The 23,396-nt window shown below is 35.1% G+C and overlaps 1 pseudogene; it reads right to left on the bottom strand.

Annotated features, from left to right (window-relative positions):
• Window positions 1-834: 834 nt before the first annotated feature.
• On the bottom strand, window positions 835-13,021 carry LOC148852255 (cyclic dof factor 2 pseudogene; annotated as a pseudogene).
• Between the last annotated feature and the right edge of the window lie 10,375 nt (window positions 13,022-23,396).

Raw genomic sequence — 23,396 nt, 5'->3', positions numbered from 1 at the left:
CCAAATTGATGCCACCTAGGCCGGCGGGTTTGTACAAATTTGTTGGCGATCATGAGTTTCCCCGGTGGTGGCTATACCGGCAAAGAAAGACTGCCGGTAGATCGCCGGCATTGGTCATTTCCGATGGTCATGTAGTTTTTGTCGGCGGTCCCAAACCGTCGGCAAAAACCTATATTTTTGTAGTGTTCTACCATTGTCAATTGTATGTGATAGAGAGAAAAATTATCCTTCTCTGTATTCTTTTGTAATTGTCTTACTTTGTATGACTACAATGGCAAAGAATTCTACGTGGGTTGCACCTCAAAATGCTTGAACGATACCAAAGTGATAATGAGCTTACCATGCAGTGGATTTGGATGCTGCCAGACCACGATACCCAAGGGTATCGCTGATTTTCAAATACAGATTCATAGCGTTTACAACTTCACATACACATGGAATGTTAGTAGATGCGGGATTGTTGTTCTGTCCGATCAAGATGACTTAGAGTGGCAAGTGTCACAACTTTGGAATATCAGAAACAACGTGAACGACCTTGTAACTTCTGGCATTCGACGTCCAATAGTACTGGATTGGGCAATTCGAAACAACAATAAGTCTTGCGAGGAAGCACGAGGAATGAACAATTCTGCCTGCGGGAGAAACACATATTGCTCCAATTCCACTAATGGCCCTGGATATCTTTGTCATTGTTTGCAAGGTTACGATCAATTTCTAATTATTATCATGCTTTTCACTTAAGGCTCAGTTTGGAAGGAGTATAAATACAAATATGTTGAGTGCAAAACCTTGTATTTTCTTCATATTTGCATTTCTACTCCTTCCAAACTGAGCTTAATTGCGTTTCAATATTGTCATAGGAGAATTCCGCATCACTGGCTCTTGTAAACTCACTCTATTTCCTTCTTCTGTATGATTCGATGCAGTGATGGAATATCCACTTGAGCGATCATCCCCATTTTCTGCTCCAGAGGAAACTGGAATCCTCTGCTCTTCTGGTCTATGAAACCCGTTCCTAGTGGTGCAATTCCGCATTGTCTTCTCTGCGAGGTTCAGAACCGAAGCCATGGATTCACATAGAGGCGCATCAGAGCCAAAGGTGAGAGCGGTGCCATTGGGTTTCAACGTTGGGTGGTGAACTCCATCTAGGGCATCAGCTCGACTGGTTTGCAGGGCTTCGGAGGTAGTAATATGCCGGTAGTGTGAGGCAGAGTTCTTGTTCTTGCGACGGCCAGCTCCTACAGGCACATTTCTCATGGTTCCACCGGCCGTCCAGTATCTCTGACAATTCTTACAGAAATGCCGAGGTTGGTTGACATTATAATTGTTATAGTAACAGAACTTGGTATCCATACTATTACAGCGAGGACATGGAAGTATCTTGTCAGGCTTCTTCAGGGTCTTCTCTTGTGGGATACTTGTCTCGCTCTGTTCTTCTTCAGTCTTGCTAGCTTTTGGTGTTGCAGTTTCTTTGTCAACCGAGGGAGTTTTGGGGTTTTCATTTATCACTAGGGAAGTATCATGATCTGTCACCTCTTTCACACTTGCAGGTGGTAAACCATTACCATCCTCCCCTTCAGTCTTGGCAGGTTTTCCTCCTGATTGATCCTGAAATTCAGGACCCAATATCTTCAGTAAGAAAAAAGAATCAACCGTGCAAAAAAAAACAGCTAAATTTCAAATAAAACGTGAACATGACAAGCATAATTCGGGTAGCAAAGGGAAAAACGCAGGAAATGTTGATGCACAACTTGGGGACGGGGAGTCGAGAGGGTTAAGATGGATGCTGGATTTGATGCATAATTCTTTGATATTTCGTATACAAGGGATGAAGACGAAAAACTTCTATCAAATTTAGTGGAAACACAATTGAGAACTTTTAAAAGATCACAAGTAGTGCATCTACTTTTCTACGGCTTGGTACCTGGTATCAGCTTTTCAGTAGCAATTACAGAGAAAACCAAAGGTTTGGTACAATAATTCCCAAACAGTACAAAGTTGAAGTTGGGGAATAAGAAAAGGAAAGGTTTGTGAAAATCACGCTCGGGAATTTATAGGATATGTTTATCTCTGTACCAGGAGGACAAAGAAAATTAAGTAAATTCAAATAATACATCGTTCACAGAAAATAAAAATGGAAAGAAAGTTTAGCTCGGAAGAAGGAAAGAGTTAGAAGTGGAAGGAAAATTGTCTAGTAGTTGTTAAAGGCAAAGATTTGTCTGTTCAGAGACTCACTGAAAAGGGTGGGAGACGTTTAGACAAAAGTTAAAAAAAAAAAACAAAACAAAAAATTGTCCGGAGATACTATCGAAAAAACAAACCGGACTTCTCCACAAGAAAAAAAAAAAAAAAAAAAAAAAAAAAAAACTCCAATTATATTAAAGCACAAATTGTCATAGGTCTATCTAGGAACTGGTTCAGCACAGAAATGGTTCTCCGAGACAAAACAGTAATTGAACTGACAGTTGGTAGAACTCAAAAAAGGAGCTTGCTCGGGGAGCGAAAATCAAGCAGACTGGAACTGTAATAGGGCATTAGCTTACCTGAAAATAAGAATACCTTAGGATTTTGAGCAGACCCTCTAACTCAAAGCAGGTAAATGTTAATTAAACAAGAAGATCCAAATGAAGACATCATCAAAACCAAATATTTCCTGTTAAACCTGTTTTAATTCTCAAAAGTAGACCTAAGTTATCTAAATTTTTAATGAAATACGAGTTGTTGATTGATTCATTTACTGATCAAAATAAGCCTTCATTTTTTTTTCACCCAAAAATTACTAGAAAATCGATTGTGTCAACAAGAAAAGGAATGCTAAAAGCGAGCAGTAGCGAGGGCTAAGTATTTCCAGAAACAAACAAAAGAAACGCAATGTTCAAATCAAACCTCAGTAACAAATCGAACCCAGAATCCCACCAAAGCCAGAATTTCAAAAACAGAGAAAACACAGCCAAGATAACAAACCACGAAATCATTATAGTGTATTAATAGTTTTTAAGGTTTCCTAGCCCAGCCTAGCCCACACCCCCAAGCATAATAATGTTTGTTAAGGCTTGGGATAGGTAACGGATTGCCTATGTTAACTAAGCTATGATTCTTTTACAAATTAAAATTTCTATGTAGTTTTAGTTTATTATAAAAAATATATAAAATTTCTGATCTATATATTTATATGATACTTGTTATCTAAATATATATGTATATAACTAAGGTTCAAAATATTGATACATATCAGGCTACATTGACTGATACGTATCGTATCGAGGTTGGGTCGATAAGTGGTTCAGAAGATAGATTGCCCTTAAACCAGCCCCTATGAACCATATTTGAAAAAAAAAAAACAAAAAAAAGAGTACCGATACAGTGTATACACACTATCGACATATCACCCTATATCAATATTTTGAACCTCATATATAACTTCCAGGTTGAGCTTAGGGGTTGCTTAGCTTGGACCTACCTAGTAGGGCCATTAATAGACTCCAAAAGTATGATACCTGATTTGACTCTAAATCTGAAAATCCTGGATTTGGATGTTAGAACTAGTATGTAATTAATAATTGGATCAAATGTGGATTTAACATCATTCGGTCTGCCTAAAATCCAAGTTCAATAAAAATTATTATTTTATGTATATATGTAATATAATTATGTATACATAAGGATATTATGTACAATTATATAAATTTATAATTGATAAATTTAATATTTTATATTTATATACATTTATTATACATATACACTTTAAAATAATTAACATTTTAAAACATTTTTTTGTCATTTTAAACACAATAAAATGGTTGTAGATTAAATTTGCATTTGATCCCAAATCTAACATAATAATTAGATGTAGATGTGGAGATGGAGATTTCATAATTGAATGTGGATGTGGGTCCACTAGGATCCGATCTAAATTTGATCAATTTAAAGAACTACTACCTACAATATTTGTGGGCTAGGTAGAAATCTATGCTAGACCTAGCTCAGAAGAAAATAATTGCTTGAGCATAAAAATTTATAGGTCTAGCTAGGTTAGGCTAAATTATAAACTATTATCCCTAATTAGAAGGAGCCTTATGATATTTCTAATCGTGCCATTTTTAGATTTATTTTTTAATTAAATTTTAATTTTTTTATTTGGAATGGAAATGGTTTATTTTATTACTTTTAATAAATTTTATAGTTATTATTTTATTATTACTATTATTATTATTATTATTATTATTATTATTATTACTTATCCTATTATTTTTACTTTTCCCCTTTTCTTTTTTCATTTTAACAAAATTATACATTTAGCTTCAAAAAAATTATTTTTAATTTTCTTATTAATATTAATTATTTTAAATATAATTCAAAGCACTTGAATTTTTAATTTGTGAACTACTGATTTTTATTAATTTCTTAATTTTTAATAGTTCCTAGATAAAAGATTAGTAAAATTTAATATTTTAATAATTTTAGTATGTTTTATTAAATTTAGATTTTAGGCTTAAATTATAACTTTATGACAATTAACCAATTAAATAAAATTTGAATATAAAACAAATAAATGAGATTTGTATGAGAGTAGAATTTGTGGACGTGATGTGGAGCTGGCCTGAGTTGGATTGAAATAATCACCCCTGAGCAAATTTCTTTTGATTTATTAGATTAATGAGGATAGGTGAGAAAATAAAATATAAAAGGCGTATCGGCTTGTATCGATTTTTTTTTTGTTTTTTTTTTTCGAATCTAGTTCAAAGGGGCCGGTATAAGGCTAGTCTACCCCCTAAAAGACTCGTCGACCCGAAACACCGCCTATATGGGAGAATCCAAAAGGCCTCGTTACAATATGTATCGATGGTACGACCTGATACGTATCGATATTTTGAACCTTGCTCTTAACTACATCAAAAGTTTTGTTTTAATAATGGGTTTAGGTGTTTTTAGGAGCGAGCTGCAAGAGTTCAAGTATTCAATGATTGTCTCAAATTTTTCTATCTTAGAGGAGGGCACTTGGGAGTGCGAAGTTTTCCTCAAGTGTTGTTTGATCAATGTGGTTTGCAATTTAGTGCAAAAGTGGATGAGGTTAAATGTTGGTCTGCCCTCTGTTGGCATCTCAACTTGAAGCCAAAAGTCAAAAATACGTTATTTTCCCTATTTCAGATTTAACGTTAACGCGGAAGCAGACTCCAAATGCCCAAATTCCATTAAGTGGACATTTTGAGTTACCCCCCCCCCCCCCACATATCTCTTTCGCTCTCCATCTCTCTTTGTAGTTAACCAAACATAGGATCCCATACCTGATAATTAGTTCTAGAAGTTCGAATTTCTGGAAAACTTCTAGAAAGTGGATTATTTTTTTAACACTCCTCCTTAATACACTTTCTTGTAACTCCTAATTTCTCTTGTAACAACTCAAACTTTGAATAAAATAATGCCTTTGTGAAAATTTCTACTAATTATTCTTCAAAGTTGCAGTGCTTGAGCTCAATTTCTCCTTTGCTAGTTGTCTCTCGTAAAAAGTGGTACTTGATTGCAATGTGTTTCGTTCTGCTATGGTATACTGATTTTTTGCCATTGCTATAGCAAACTTGTTGTCACAATAGATTATTGTTGGTTCCTTTTGCCTTTCACCCATGTCTTCGAGTATTCTTCCTAGCCATATAGCTTGACTTGTAGCTACCGCTGCTATGTATTCAGCTTCTTCGGATGATTGTGCTAATGTGTCTTGCTTCTTTGATACCCATGAGATATTCCAGAACCTTGTGAGAAGGCATAGCCTGAGGTACTCTTCATTTGGATTTGTACCAAATGAAGTATTCTTTCATGCCCTCCACGTATCTTAGTATCCTTTTTGCTGCTTCATAGTGAGCTTGACTTGGTCTTTGCATAAACCTTGAGAGTAGACTTGTTGCATACATAATGCCTGGCCATTTAGTTGTGAGGAGTAATAAAGTGCAGATATAAAAAGATGTTGAAAATAACATATCAAAAAACAAAAATTAATAGTGATCAAAGCCGGCGGTCACCTAATCGCCTGGCGTAGCTATATATAAGGCCTAAATGGCGACTTAAGTATGATCTAAGCCAGCGGTTCAGGTCATTGCTAAAACGAGCAGGACAACTTTTGCAAAATCTAGGCCGGCAGTTCAGATCGCCACCTAAAAGAGTAGGGCTTTTTTACCAAAACCTACACTGGCGGTCCATGGTGTCTACGTCGGTGGTCTATACCATCGGCACATATGTAAATTGAAAATCATGCCAGCAGTCTGCTTTTACTTGTACGAACGGTTTGTAATGTCGGTATTTATATTATATTTTAAAAATTATTTATTTATTTATTTTTATTTTACCTGTGGTTTAGGACTGCCAGTATAATAAAGGATAAGCCGGCAGTTCTGACAAAATGCTGCCAATACTTAATTTAATAGTTCAAATTGATGCCACCTAGGCCGACAGGTTTGTACAGATTTGTTGGCAGTCATGAGTTTCCCCGACGGTGGCTACACCGGCAAAGATAGTCATAATTTTCTCAAGAGAAAATGGGGATTGGAATTTGGCTTTTAGCTAGAATGGCGGCCATGATAAGGTTTGGGATAATAGGGAATTTTAGCTAAAAAGGTAATAACACCCAAAAATAATCAATTGGGCTTTGATATCACTATTGTTAGGACTTGGGACTTAGGATGTGAGAGAGAATAAACTAAGTAAGATAGAGTGGTAGCAAATGGTAAAAGCTCAAGATGTTGGGAAAATGGGAATTTGTATTGGCTTGTCCTCAAATGTACAAACTTAGTCCTATTTACAGTGGAGAGAAGTCGGTGGAGCAAAAGCCTACCGATATTCTAGATAATTTCTTTACATTTTCTAGAGGCGTAGAGATTTAATTTCTAAGGAGTGCGTTTAGGATTGATGAACTGCCTCATTGTCTTCTACAACCAAATAATAAAACAGAATAATAAAGGTTTGTGTCAAAAAAACCAGGTTGTGACCTTTTGAAGTTATGTTGCAATGAGCTAAGTACTTGATTGGGGATTGTAAAGGAGAGTCTAGAATGGGGATTACCTATTCTATGAGTAAATTTGTAATTTCCTTGATTTTGTCTTGCATCTTTTGTATTATCTAGCATGTCACTCATGAATTGGGCCATCAGGAGATTTTAAATTTATTAATACAATCACTTCTGTTGCTTATCAACAACAATAATTCATATGCAGACTTCAAATTGAGTACCATGTCTGTGTTATAAACTGCTTACAGCACCAGTGAGTGATTTTTACAAGTTGGAGTGTCTAGAAAAAGCTGAAGAGCAGACCAAAACGGACATGGGTTGAAGTAGAGAAATGATTTAATAGACCACAACTTAACAGTAAATATAGCACTAAACATAGTAGAATGACAGAACAGATCCAATGTAGATGACCCCATATAATTGAGACAAAACTTAGTTGATTTGAGTACATGTCAGAGGTATAAAGGCGTCCTCTCTAGGAGGAGGGGATGAGACAAAGGTCAAAAGTTTTGGGAAGGATTCAATCATCAAGGTGGTTGGAGACCAGAGTTACCTACAGAACTACCACCAAAATTTAGCTTTATTCTGTTGAGGAGGAGATCAGCTTACATGAATAGTGGGAATGAGGAAGAGGAGCCTGCTACTGTACTCCAATCTCAGTCATCTACTGTAAAAGCCTTGAACAGATCCAATGTTTTCAGCCAATTTAAGAAATCGGTGGTTATGTTTTTCTACGAATTCATCCTTTGATTTTCCTTTTCCTTGGAAGATCCTAGTGTTCCTCTCTTCCCAAACTGCTGAAACAATAGCTGATCTCGTTGCTCTCCACCCTGCCCCTTTTATTTGGTTATCAGAAGCTCGAGTTGAGTAGCTATTGTTTGATAGTGTTTGTTTATGTTTCTCTACTTCGTTTTTTCAAGTTCTATTCCCCTCGATTTTGGTTTTTGGTAAGTTTAGATTGTGGGTAGTGAGGTTCAGATTTGCATACTGTACTGGTGTTGGATCAGGGTTAGAAATAATTACATATTTAGAGTTTTTCTTGTTGAAGATTGTTTGGTGCCGCTCATTATTAGAAAGAAAAAATAGCATCAGATCAAATTAGTTTCTCCATACAAAATTACCAAAAGATTTTAATCTGATCGGCCCACTTCTTTTCTTTCTTTCTTTCTTTCTTTCTTTTCTTTTGAATCACCACATTATTAAGAATTAAATAAAGAATTCGGTTCTTATGCTGATATATTTCTTGAGGCAAAAATAATTATTGAGATGCTTTTCATACTTCATCAACAATGTTGTTAAGACATCATCAGCATTTCAAAATTAAATTAGGATGAAGCAAGGGTTTGACGGGAGTAGATCAAGAAGGCTGAACAAAAAAATGATAATTGTATTTGGGTTAGAATCTCAAATTTGATGGGGTTTTAAATGACAGGTGATTCTTTTAAATCAAATAAAGATGCTGTTGTATTAATCATGCCACATTTTTTCTTTACTTTGTGATACTCTTATTCTTAGCTTCAAAAGAATGGAGGATTGTTAAAATGAAATGCTCTTAATTTCTTAGCTTCTCTGCTGAGTCAAGATATATGGAAGATGGCTACTTATTGAAAAGCTCTATACATATTGATGTATAAAATATAAACTGTCAGAAACTCTTGTAGTTACCGGGATTTCATTCAACTTTATTTCATGTACTGGAATAAGAGGGGAAGAAGAATTCATCTCCCATTCCTTCTCGCCAATTCAATTGTATATATTAAGTCTTACTACTTTAGATGGAAAACGATGGTCTACATTTTTTGTTATTTATTATTTTCTTTTTTGAAATTTGAAGGCACCAGAATGCTACTTTGATTTAGGGTCTACATCTACATCCATGCCTAGGAGATTTCAGAATAGGTTGATCTTCTACCTATGAAGGTATAATTGGTAGGGCTCACTGGCTGACTTTGGGTTCCCAAGACCTTCCTTTCCAGCTTTCTATCCAGAAATTGTGGGTGCCATCAGTAGCTAATCAGTGTAACCAATACTCAAAGTTGGGCTACACAATACAGGCTCACCAGAACACTTTATTTTCTTGCGGATGAAGATTTGCCCACAATGAAAGTGATCTGGTTTTGATCCACAAGCTTACAGGGATATTTCCAGCTTCTCCACTGTCTTCTCCTGTTCAGCAGATACTTTGAATGATTGGTGACCCTATTGACCAATTTTTAACCCTAGTGACAGAAGAAAGACTAGTAGATTTCTACTATGATCTTCAAAATCAATGCATGTGTTGGAAGGGTACAGTGCCATTTGTCTTTTTTAATGTGTTGTCCAAAATGCCAATCTTGTTCCAAGTAAATTGAGGTATGGGTTTGGGAACTTAGGCCTCATGGCTGAGAATGTGGCACAAAGGGCCCAAAATATTGTCAGAGGCCATAACCTAAACAAGTAACCATTTAAGATGGTTTATTTTGATGTTTTCTTTACAATGTACCTACAACAGTCATTCTTCTACTACTTGTGGAAATTTACCAAAGAAGATATTGGTGGAAATGGCATGCTGTGGTTGTGTGTGATTGATGAATAATTTTACCATTTCTATAAGTGGGCACATGAGAAGTCTAAGTTTTCGACTCGGATGCCTTTCATTGCTTGGTTGAGATATATTGTAGCTTCACAGGCTTAAGCAGTGGCTTTCTGAAAGCATCACCATGATGGGTGTAGAAGTATCAATTTTCTATAAAAGATAGGCACAGGATTAAGCAGTGGCTTTCTGTGCATATGTGGCCTGCTTGTATGCCATCGTTCAACATTTTAGGATATAGAAAGAAATAAAAGGAAATATCTACTTACAGATTTTAAATATTAATTTAAATTTGCAGGAGTTTACAATTGCATTTATTCACATCAGCTTATTTTTCTTATAGTCCTGAATCCATTTTCATATATATTCAATCATAATTGCACTATCATCAAACTCAACCCAGATATAAATTAACTTGGGTTCGATTTCCTACACTTTTTTCTCTTTTTTTTTTTTTTCAATTCAACTACCTATTCTTAGGAGAATGTATACACCTTTCATGGGGCACTTATTTATTGTGTTCTATGCATGTTATATTATCATATACCATTCAAACTTGTGTTATGACTTGCGTGTTTGTAATGTATGTACAGGTAGGGGAGTTTTAGGATTATCAATTCCTGGTTGCCCTGAAGCGTTCCAATTATTCTGGCAAGATGAACAATCCGAGGAAGAAGGTTGTAGAAGCCAAAGATCAGAGGAAGAAGGCAGTAGCAGTCAAAGATCGAAGGAACAATAAATTGTCATAGATCAATAAACTGTATTTGAACAATTTGTTTTCGATGTTATAATGATTAATCTTTATATTAATAGATTGAGTTTTACATTTTAACTTTTATTTAAGTTGTTTAAGTTTCCATATATCAATTTGCAAGAGAGTATTAAGTATGTATTATAGTGGTGGACCAATAAAGTGCAGATATAAAAAGATGTTGGAAATAACATATAAAAAAAAAAATTAATAGTGACCAAAGCCGGCGGTCACCTAATCGCCTGGCGTAGCTATACATAAGGCCTAAATGGCGACTTAAGTATGATCTAAGCCAGCAGTTCAGCTCATCACTAAAACGAGCAGGACAATTTTTGCAAAATTTAGGTCAGCAGTCCCGACTGCCGCCCAAAGGAGCAGCCAGTTTTTGACAAAACTAAAGCCGGCGATTCAGACCGCCACCTAAAGAGTAGGGCTTTTTTACCAAAACCTACGCTGGCAGTCCATGGCGTCTACGTCGGTGGTCTAAACCATCGGCACATATGTAAATTGAAAATCATGCCAGTGGTTTGCTTTTACTTGTACCGACGGTTTGTAATGTCGGTATTTATATTATATTTTAATAATTATTTATTTTTGTACTTTACCTGCGGTTTAGGACTGTCGGTATAGTAAAGGATAAGCCAACTGTTCTGACAAAATGCCGGCAATACTTAATTTAATAGTTCAAATTGATGCCACTTAGGCCGACAGGTTTGTACAGATTTGCTGGTAGTCATGAGTTTCCCCGATGGTGGCTACACCCGCAAAGATAGTCATAATTTTCTCAAGAAAAAATGGGGATTGGAATTTGGCTTTTAGCTAGAATGGTGGCCATTATAAGGTTTGGGATGATAGGGAATTTTAGCTAAAAAGGTAATAACACCCAAAAATAATCAAATGGGCTTTGATATCACTATTGTTAGGACTTGGGACTTAGGATGTGAGAGGGAATAAACTAGGTAAGATAGAGTGGTAGCAAATGGTAAAAGCTCAAGATGTTGGGAAAATGGGAATTTGTATTGGCTTGTCCTCAAATGTACAAACTTAGTCCTATTTACAGTGGAGAGAAATCGGTGGAGCAAAAGCCAACCGACATTCTAGATAATTTCTTTACATTTTCTAGAGGTGTAGAGATTTAATTTCTAAGGAGTGCGTTTAGGGTTGATGAACTCGAATTTGAATGTGGTTAGTTTTGGTTCGTTGGATTGAGCTCCTCTTATCAATCTTTTATCTTGTGTCCCTCCAATTTGGGTCTCGATTTTGACTATTGATCATTCGTTTCACCCAAAGCCTGCAACAACTTTGTTTCTTTCAGAAGCTATTCAAGGGCTTAGAAAGAGAGTGAGGTGATGCATATTTGTTGGATTCCTTGGATTTGGTGGGTTTTCCCATCTTGAGTGGTTAAGAAGCTCCACTTCATCAGCAGCATTGTTCTCCTTCTTCTTCACCAACTTTTAGCATCAGCAGCATTCTTCTAGTCTCCCATCTTGAGTCCTTTAGCAATTTCTCTCTCTTCCCCTTGCAATCGTTAGAGCAAGTTGAACAGGTTGAGTTTCGGGAGGTTGTGATTTGTCCAAAGGTGCAACTGGAGCGGGCCTAATTAGAGTCTGAACTAATCTAACCTACAAATTTACATGAACTAGGAATGGACTTTTGGTCCTCAGACTTGGACTGATCTTGGTCTCTGGCTGGGTTTAGTGTACAAACTGGGCTTGGGCCTCAAACCCAATTCTTAGAATTGGGCCACAAACCCAATTCGTATTTAGGGACAGACATTTCTCCCTCATTGGGGGAGCAGCGAAACATTGACGCTGCAATAATGTTAAATTTACACACATTAATTAAAGAAATATATATTTCTCAAACTCTCCACCGTATGAAAAGTAATCCAAAACTTGGTATTATGAATGCGATAATAAATGTAACAGATAGGACAACCAGCGACTCCTTTTTCTTTGTGGTTTCAATATATGCTTTGATCGTATTGCACAAGCTTTGTTTGGAGTTTGGACCCCTTTACACGCCTTTGTTTGGACTTTGGAGCTCATCCTATCCCTATGCCTACGGTTTGTGATTTGAATTTGTCCTTGTTTTTTGTGGTTTCAGCACATTTACACGCCTTTTGATGGTTCATCGTGATCTTCTCACCCTAGATGCTACTTTTCACTCTTTTTTTTTTTAAGACATAGAGAAGATTGAAAGAAAGGGAGTACCATTGACTTTACTCATGACTGATGAAAAAAATACCATCACAAAAAAAAAAAAAAAAACCTACTGATTGACCAAGAAAAAGCAAATAATAAGTCAATAGCAGACTCTTAAAAGAATGTTAAAGAATAGTTCAAGAGGGCAAGGTAGATGAGGCAAGAGAGGTCAGCGGAATTTGGTTCTTAAGCTTTCTAGGTTTTGGGTTTTATTGGTTTGCCTTCTATGCGGCTACCTTTTTAGTATACTTGTTGAATGATTATGTGTTTTGTAAAAGGAAAATACTGGTCTGCTAAAACATTTTTAGTATATATGATGTAAAGTGAACTGTGGCCACCAACCCTCCCCCTTGAATTGGCATGTATCTCATTTTATAATTTTAGATAACCTCCATTTCAGGAGGTTGAGATTTCTCCAATATCATTAGAGGTGCAACTGGAGTGGGCTTAATCAGAGTCTGAATTGATCTAGCCTGCAATTTTACTTGGCTAGGCATGGAATTTTAGTCCTCAGGCTGGGTTTGGGCCCAAAATTTTGGGTTTTCTTAACGTTTAGGCTGAGCTTGGTTATAGCACTTGGGGAACTCGAGCCCAGTTGAAATCAATTTGATTTTATTCGAAATTAAGGCTGGACCAAATATATATATATATATATATATACATACATACATATACATATAGATACATTATTTGCATATATACATACATGCATACACTATCCAGGCCCAACCCAAATGCATTAATTTCTGTTGACTGCTTGGATTGACTTGACTTATGAATAAATACCATCACCTAGAAAAAAAACCCTAAGAGAAGTAATTAATCAATGGCAAACTCTTATAAAATGTTAAATAATAGTTTCAGCAATTCCTTATCCCATAAAAGGGGCTTGAACTCTATATTTTCCATTCACAAAATATTTAATTAACGCTCAAATCTCCCACTTTCTTAGAATTGTTTTTTCAAATCTGTCCTCTTCTCGACCACTAATGTGACGTGACAGTGGAAAAAAATGAAAAAACATTATAAATTTCATGCATTCAATGAAATGAATTGATAAATCATTTTGGAATGCTGAAATATTAATTCCAGAGTGGACAATATTCTGAGGGATAGAGTCCTTAAAAAGAAAACAAAGGTTGGGACCCATTTTCTTTTAGGTTTGTGGATTTGCAGTTACATTTCATATATTTCATTCCATGAAATTAATTGTTACGCGAATCCTGTCAATTTGTTATTTCATTATTGGGATGAAATAGTTTTTTTATGCTTTGAAAGATACCAACATTTGTGTACAAGAGACTCCTGGGGCGGATTTTTTCAAATGAGGATATCTGGTGAAAAACCTATCTCCACAACCAAATTAATACCACACACGAAAGCCCAAGCTTCTACGGTTCGTTAAATATGTATGCAAACTTTTAGAGGCCATGATGTTTAGGTGATTTTTTTTTTTTTACTTTTATTTTGGGCAACATTTTGAGATCCATGCATCTCAAGGTTCCAATGGAGCATTGTGTTGCTATTTTTACAAATAAAAATTTTTAAATTAATTTAAAAAATATAAATTAAACATAAAGTAATATATATATTATATTCATAATATAATTATATATTATTTATTGATAAAATATATGTTTATAAACATTTATATATATATATCGCAACCCAGAGTCAAAAATGGTTTGGCCTCCAAGCCGGTTTTAAAATATTGGTTCCATCAGCATTAAAGCTCCTTTCATTTTTGGGATTTGGTAGGAGGAAAATTGGTTAATAGAATTATAATTGCTATGAAAGGTTTTGCAAAGCTTAGGTTTCAACTTTCAAAGGATTGATCTCATAGACAGTGCTTTTGAAATAGTAGCCTGTACTCTCACATTTGCAGCTACTGCAAATGTATATGCATAGGGTATTTTTGTCTTCAAGTCTGCACTGCCAAACAATGAAAGAAAAAATAAACATAAAACCAACCTCACTCTACACCGGCGAAGTAGAATTTGGATTACCATTGAGAGTTATCGTCAACTTCACTTTGTAAGATAGGTGAATTCACGTGTTGATTGTTCTATGCGCGGATACATGCAAACAAGACTTAGTTTAGAAGGAGTACAAATGTAAATATGTAGATATATTTTGTATTATTTTTTATATATTTGTATTTATATTCTTTCTAAATTGATCCTAACAAAAAATGTTTTTTTCATAAAACGTAATAATCAGAAAAACTTAATTTTGATGACCTACACGTACGCAAATATCTTTATATGGTATAGATATCCCATATAAAGATCTGCGACTAAAAAATTAAATCGTGGAATCTTCAACAGATCTGCGACTAAAATCAGCTACTTCGGTGTAATGTTCCACTGATATTTGTCAAGGCAACGACAGTCACTGATATTTGTCTGCGTGTGCCTGGATTGAAAGCTTTATTTTTGGCTTCTGTGTAATATTCCACGCCGTAAGCTTAACGTTAGGGACTTGGGAAAAATATCTGTAGTTCATTGACTTGATTGACTTGGGATTAAACGGCTCAGCGTAGTAAGCTTTGATCAATCGTACTTGTATTTATAGTGGCATGGGTCACGATGATTCCATTTCCAGGTACAACAGCGTTCTGTTCTTTCCTTTTACCGAGGACGCATTTATCATCCGATCATGATTTGGCCCATGTTGCTTCATTTCATCCTACTACGGTTGCTGACGATGAACGCAGCAGCAGCAGGGTCGTCGACATTAATGTCTCTGACAAAGCCGGACTGTCCGGAGAAATGTGGAAACCTCAGCATCCCTTACCCGTTTGGCATCGGCGATGATCCAAAGTGTTTCTTGAACAAAGATTTTCATTTGATATGCAACACCACCGGTGAAACTCAATTGTTGTTCCACGACAATTTGCCCGTTTTGAACATATCGCTGCAAGGCCAACTGACGACCTCTATTCTTGGAGCTGCCAAATGTTACATGGATGCCGACAAAAATTGGCACGGGAATGACGACTCTAAGGTTAACTTTTCAAATGCATATAGGGTCTCCGATACCAGAAACAGATTGACCATCGTCGGTTGCGACACATCTGGTACTTTGTATGACTACAATGGCAAAGAGTTCTACGTGGGTTGCACCTCAAAATGCTTGAACGATACCAAAGTGATAATGGGCTTACCATGCAGTGGATTTGGATGCTGCCAGACCACGATACCCAAGGGTATCGCTGATTTTCAAATACAGATTCATAGCGTTTACAACTTCACATACACATGGAATGTTAGTAGATGCGGGATTGTTGTTCTGTCCGATCAAGATGACTTAGAGTGGCAAGTGTCACAACTTTGGAATATCAGAAACAACGTGAACGACCTTGTAACTTCTGGCATTCGACGTCCAATAGTACTGGATTGGGCAATTCGAAACAACAATAAGTCTTGCGAGCAAGCACGAGGAATGAACAATTCTGCCTGCGGGAGAAACACATACTGCTCCAATTCCACAAATGGCCCTGGATATCTTTGTCATTGTTTGCAAGGTTACGATGGGAATCCTTACCTCCCCGATGGATGCCAAGGTATGAACTCAATTTCTAATTATTCTCTTGCTTTTCACTTAAGGCTCAGTTTGGAAGGAGAATAAATACAAATATGTTGAGTGCAAAACCTTGTATTTTCTTTCATATTTGCATTTCTACTCCTTCAGCTTAAACAAAAACATGTGTAATCGGGTCTTATAATAGTGCCTTAAACAAAAACTCTTGATGTCGTCAAGATCGTTGATCGGGCAAGTAGGATTTGTATGGATTGCCAATTTTCCCATCATTCAACGGTTTCGGTACCGTTTGAAATTTCTGTTTCTTGATATCCTTTGGATATCGTAAGTGTTAACCAATTAAATTAATCAGCTGGTATTCATAAAACTTCTCAGAGTAGTATTGATTAATTGGTCAAAGTTGGGCCATGTTTGGGAGTGCTTATCATAAGAATAAGTGTTTGAATAAGCACTTATTTACTTTTTTTATTCATTTTGAAGGGATACACAATAGGGAGTAGTAGCCCATCCCCCATTGGCAGTTCACACTTGAATAAGTATTTCTGACTATTTTGCTATTCGTTTTCTTTCAAATTTTCCAAATATACATATAAGAAAGTATTTTTATTAAATTATTTTTATAAAAACACTTTTATGATAAGTACTTTTACATTAAAACACTTTTATGAAATCACTTTTTCAAAAGCACTTTTATAAAAGTATTTTTACATTAAGTAATTTTGTGAGATCACTTTAATAAAAATACTTTTGTAAAAGTACTTTTATAAAAACATTTTTATAAAAATTCTTTTACAAAAGTACTTTTATAAAATTCAACTAAGAATAATTTTATGGTATTTTCATCCATTGTAGTATTTTTATAAAAACACTTTTATGATAAGTACGTTTACATTAAAACACTTTTATGAAATCACTTTTTCAAAAGCATTTTTTATAAAAGTACTTTTACTTAGGTAATTTTGTGAAACCACTTTAATAAAAACACTTTTATAAAAGTACTTCTATAAAAATGTTTTTATAAAAATATTTTTATAAAAGTACTTTTATAAAGTTCAACTAAGGATCATTTTATAAGTGGTATTCTAAAATTCAACATAGATAATTTTGGAAGAAAATAATTGAATAAATGCTTATTGTGCAAGCACTTAAAAAAAAACTAGAAATTTTGGCTTAAAAAACTAACCCCTCATATTGAAAATAAATACTTATTTTGAACTTATTTCCCATATACCAATAAGTACTTAATAATGTGGTCCAATCCCAAATAAGTATTTTTTTCAAATAAACACTTATTTTTAAACACTCCCAAACCTCTAAAACAGCAGAATTTAGTTTAAGAATTAGATCTTAATTTAATTTATATGCATGCATAGTATCGGGCGGGTCTAATCCAAACAAGACATGTGAGAAAGCAAACAGCAATTACGCATGTGGGAATAACACCAACTGCTACATCTCCAAAGACAGCCCAGGATATATATGCCAATGTACCGAAGGTTTTTATGGGAATCCTTATCTTCCTGATGGATGCCAAGGTATGTCTTCACAAATTTTAATTTTTCCAGTTTTCTTCAAATTTTACAATTATTTAAGTAGGAAATAAAGGCAGGCATCTTATATTACTGCATAGACGACACCACCTATTGCTACTTTCCATAAATATGTGATCAATCCGCACTATTGATTAGAGGGTGCCCATCGAATCTCCACCTGCTTTGCTTTCATCCCTCCAGTTTATTTGGAAAATCCTTTTTCTGTGGTTTTGGGGCATGTGATACAGTGATAGGGCGTTTTATTCTAATTTTTATCTCAGTGCCAATTTTGTACGTTTAGTTGATATTTGTGCTCAGTTTGGAAGGTACACTAAATGACCGGATCTAATTGGTACAGTAAATGAGCAGTTGATAAATATTTTGACAACTTTCAAAAGTGAGTATTAGTCTTTTTCAAGGGTGGGGTGAGGGTATTATAAGGGACAGGTGTCAAAAAAAGTTTCAAGTGCTCATTCAATGTGCTTACAACTTCTTTTCTATCTTATCCGACCCAGGTTAATATCCTTGTAGGTAACATTTGTTAGGGTAAATGCATTGAATCAATTACTGACCCATTGACCAGGGTGGTTGAACCATCGACCTGTCAACCCATTCAATGATTTTGGGCATTTTTTATTTTTAATTTTTGTTGTCAAAATGGGCCATCCGTTCAAATCGAATAGTTGGACCGTCAACCTAGAAACCAGTTGCCAGAATGGTTCCATTTTCGGCTCATTTTTTTAAATGTCAATAATTAGATGGAATAACTTTGTAGCCATAGTCATGAGAATGGTGGACATTGCTAGGGATTCCAAAACCTTGAAAGATAAATCCAAAGTGACCTTAAACACAAAAAAATATTTGTAGTAAATCCACCAAACTAGAAACCAATCAAAAAAATTAAAAAATCGAGTCCAAAGTTCCACTTTGGCTAAACATATATACAATTAAAGAAAGAGACAAAGTAGATCGTCTTGTAAGAAAAAAAAAATTGCACATGAAACCTTAAGAAAAAACAAAAGAGAAAAAATAAAATAGTGATAAACCCTAAACTGTTTTGGAGGATCTTGAAGAAGATGACCAAATATATAAAAAAAAGTAGAAAATGAAAAAGAGGAACATGTCGCACATGCTTGAATAAAGCCCATAGTAGAAGAAAACTTTGAATAGTGAAAATTCAAATGCATAAAAACCATGGTTTTCGAAATGCTGTTGACCCGGATGGACGAACATTTCAGTTCGGGAACTCTCTAGGCAACCGGTTCAGTTTTACCCTAATCTTGGTCCCTAGCCAAAAACCAATGAATCGGTCAATGACCCATCGATCGGGGTAGTCAAACTATTGACCCATTGACCTGTTCAATGGTTTTTTGTCTTTTCTTTTCTTTTTTTTTTAATTAGGAACCTCCAGGCAAACAGTTCCATTTTATCCCAATCCCGATCCTTGGCCAAAAACCATTGAATCGGTCAACGACCCATTGATCCAGGCAATAAAATTGTTGGCTCATTGACCCGTTCAATGGTTTTTGGTCTTTTTTTTTTATATTTGTTGTCAAAATGGGCTATCCATTCGAACCAAGCAATTGAACTATTGACCCAAAAACCGATGGCTAGAATGATTCCGTTTTCAAGCTATATGAGTCAAATGCTCGAATGACATAACACATATGATACTACTTAATGGACCTTACACACTCAATTTTTTTCTTGTAATTTTTGTTGCTAAAATGGGTCGTTCGTTCGAACCTGGTTGAGCTACCATTTTTTTATTTTTTAATTGGGGATTATCCAAGCAATTGGTTCGGTTCTACCCCAATCCCAGTCCCTAGTAAAAAACTATTGAATTGGTCATTAACTCCTTGTCTCGAGTTGTTGAACCGTTGACCCATTGATTCATTCAATGGTTTTTGGCCATTTTTTATCCTTTTTTAATTTTTGTTGTCAGGATAGCTCATATGTTAGAATCGAACAATTGAATCACCAACCTGAAAACCAGTGGTAAGAATGGTTCTGTTTTTGGGTCATATGAGTCATATGCTTTAATGACATAACATGTATGATACTGCTTAATGGATGTCACACATTCAATTTTTTGCCTATAATTTTTGTTGTTCAAATAGGTCATTCGTTTAAAATGGACGGTCAAACCGTATGAGTCTTGTTTTGGAATGACATAACATGTATAATACTACTTAATGGACCTCATGCATGCATTTTTTTGCCTTTAATTTTTGTTTTTAGAATGAGTCGTCCGTTTGAACCGGATGGTCGAACCGCCGACCTAAAAACCAGTGGCTAGATCGACTTTATAATTTTTTGCTTGTAATTTTTGTTGTCAAAACAAGCCATCCATTCGAACTGAACAGTCAAACTGTCATCCCGAAAAAGCACAATTTTGTTGTTAGAGAATATTGTCCATTTGAATCGAATAGTTGAATTGTCAACCCGAAAACTGGACTATTGAAAGGGGGAACCCGAAATTACCTTGAGTTGTAGGTCCCTTTTTATAACTAAAGGTCTATGCCCTGGTCGAATGAGGCTTTTGAGGATGTCGGGATGAGGTTAACCATTGAGGTCTTCGGGATAAGATCTAACCCCTAGCGGAATTGTCACCATCCTTTCCTATTTTGGTTGCACTTATCTAAAATTAAATAAATTCATATTGTAAGTATTAAGTATACTAAAATTAAAATATATTAAAAATTATAAATAAATTAATATTGTAAGTATTATAAATAAAAATATATTTTTGAATGTCAATTATAAATGTATTCATTTATATTATAAATAAATTAATATAAAAAGATTAATATTTCTTTATATTATAAATACAAATATATTAAAAAATATTATATTATTTTATTATGAACTCAATTAGGCTGATGAGCGACTCGAGCTGATTATTGTAAAGCTCGAACCTAACTCAACCATTTACTCGACTCGAGTTTGAGCTCAACTTGAACTTGATTATTGTAAGCCGAATTCAAGTATTTAGCAATCCGAGCCCGAAGAGCTTGTAAGTAGGCTCAACTTAACACATACTCAGATTAAGACTATATGCAACTGTTTCCTAAGTTGGATCAATCTAAAGCGTGGGCGTGAATAGTTTGCAGAAGATTTAGAGAGTGCATTCCACACATCTAGTGAGCATCGATATCCTACAATTAGTGCAAAACGGCTTTCAATAAGACAATGTTTGATTCAAAAAAGGTAGAGAAATAAAGAGAAAGACAAGGAAAATTATACAAAATTTATAAAGTTTTTTTTATTTTTTTCTCTCTTTTCCTACTTTTTCTTTCAAACCAAACACAGTCTGAGAGAAATAATAATCCAAGAGAGAATTAATTGATCTTTCTCAAACCATAGGTGCATGGGGAAGCATGGTGTCCGTGGTAAATGGTAAAGGGGGAAGACGAAGAAATTCAGAAGTTTGATAGTTTAAATTTTTCCTGAGCTGTCTTGGTTTTTGTTGTTCGGAATGAGAGTAAACGTCCATTGTTATTTGTTGAGTCAGTTCATAATTAGGGGTGTTTACAGTTTGGTTAACCAAACAAATAATGGGCACAAACTTGAAACTGAACTGGTATATTATAAAATATATTATAAATATATAATATATATTAGTGTAATAAAAAACTGAATGTAACATATAATTACACTGTACCTATAATATATAAATGTATATGCATTATTTAATGCGTAACCTATAATTTTATTTCAGTTTTTATTTTTTTATTTATACAAAATGCTAAAAATTGGGATATGAGATTGAAAACGGTCTTTTTCGGTAAAAATAGAAAGGCAATGCACCTTCTCATGGATCTTGAAAAGTTACCCATAATCAACATAAAGATAATTCTAAACAGATAAATGAGTGCAAATTTGTGCACTCTTGAAATAATACATGTGTGTAACTTGTGATTGGGTCTAATTTACATAATGATGATAGTAAATAATACGTTTCTATAATTATATAAAAACTATTCTTATTTGTCACACTTCATTTTGTTTAATATGATGAATATAGGATATTTGAGATGTTCTCAGTTGTTTTCTACAATTTTCTTTTGTACTTTTTATACTTTTGTGTATTTTCATTTTTAGTTTTTATTATTATTTAATTATGATATCGATAATTGACACATTTGACCTAAAAGGTTGAATTATTGACTTGTCTCTAAACGGAAAAAAGTTTCATTTTTAAATTGATTTATATTTTATTTCTATCACCAATAAAAACAATTATTGTTTGTCAAACTTTTTTTTAATATGATTAATTAATATAAAATATCAGAGATATACCCTAATGTTTTCTATATAATAAATATATAACTATATATATTATATTTTTATCTTTTTTTTAGAGTGTCAAAAGTGAGCTTCCGGGCCTTTTTTTTTTTTTTTTTCTGTGTCGTGTTTTTCCAAGTGGGGCTTTAGCTTGCCTCCCTATTTTTGTTTAGGTTTGTTTTGCTGGGCTCGACCCTGAGTCTGTGCCTTCTGGTTTGGGCCCATTTTGGGTCTCTATTTCTATGCTTCGGTAGTGGGATTTGCATGCTTATGCAATACTTTGCTCTCTGTTTTTACATTACTTGTTCGACTATGATATTGGAAACTGGAAAGACATGATCTTTGGAATAGTCCGTCGGTTGCAAAAGAGCCACAGGTGAAAGGAGGTCCCATTTTGCGTTACTGAGGTCGTTTTCTACTCTACAGAAATAGGCCATCGGTTGGTGGTAAGTCGTCTCCAGTGCCTGGGCTGGGACAGACCTTGTCGTTGGAGAAACGTTGTGCTGTGTTATGCTGGTTGAGACAGAGAGGTGGTGATAAGAAGAAACGGTGGCTGCGAAATTAATGGAAGGACATTGATATTATAAATTTACAGTAGAAATCAGAATTCTGTATTGAGCCTATCTGTATTTCTCCGATTCATCTTTGCATGTTGCGCCTATCTCACCATCCTTGAAGCGGTGTCGAATGGCGCTTTAATTGCGGTTTCTACTGAGACTATTGGAGACTCGGATTTGGGTTGAGGGGATATCTTTGGGTTCGGATCAGGTTGGAATGTGGGAGACAGAAGTGAAGTTGAGGGGCTGATCTTGATTTATAAAAGCTGGGGTGGCAAAGAAGGCTGATTTGGAAGTGTTATGTAAGAAGGCTGATATGGGAGATGATCCAACCTGTTTCAAAAATGATGACTTCAAGTTATTCTGCAACACTGCTGTCCTTCCTCCAAAATTGACGTTTTATGGCGATTATGTGGGAGATGACCATATATCACTTGATGCTCATCAACTAACGACTTCCATTCTGGGAAGCGTAAGATGTTACACGGGTGCACATTATAACCTGGTGGGCTATGACATTGGATATTCTTTTCCAAACACTTACAGGCTCTCCAATACCAGAAACAGATTCATGGCAGTCGGTTGCGACACGTATGGCGAATTGGATGATTACGAGGGCTCTATGTTCTATGTGGAATGTCGATCATCGTGCTTGAACGATACAAAAGTGACAGCTAGTTCATCTTGCGGTGGCTTTGGTTGCTGCCAGACAACCATACCAAACGATCTTAATGATTTTGAAGCAAGCACAAGGAGCCTTAACGACTTGGCATACACAAGGAATATTAGTAACCAATCATGTCTTATTTGATAAAAACTCTACTTAGACCATGTCCTTGCTGCATCATTGATTTTCCCTTTTTAATAACATAAAAAAACAATCACCTATCGCATTTGCTCAATGACTTTTCTCGGAATGAATTTGTTGTAATTAAAGTATGAAAGGCAGAAAT

Source organism: Nelumbo lutea, chromosome 5, assembly GCF_056320005.1.
Source record: "Nelumbo lutea isolate HS-2025 chromosome 5, American lotus-T2T, whole genome shotgun sequence".
NCBI lineage: Eukaryota > Viridiplantae > Streptophyta > Magnoliopsida > Proteales > Nelumbonaceae > Nelumbo > Nelumbo lutea.
The sequence above is the reverse complement of the archived record's forward strand: the minus strand, read 5'-3'. Positions and strand labels throughout refer to the sequence as shown.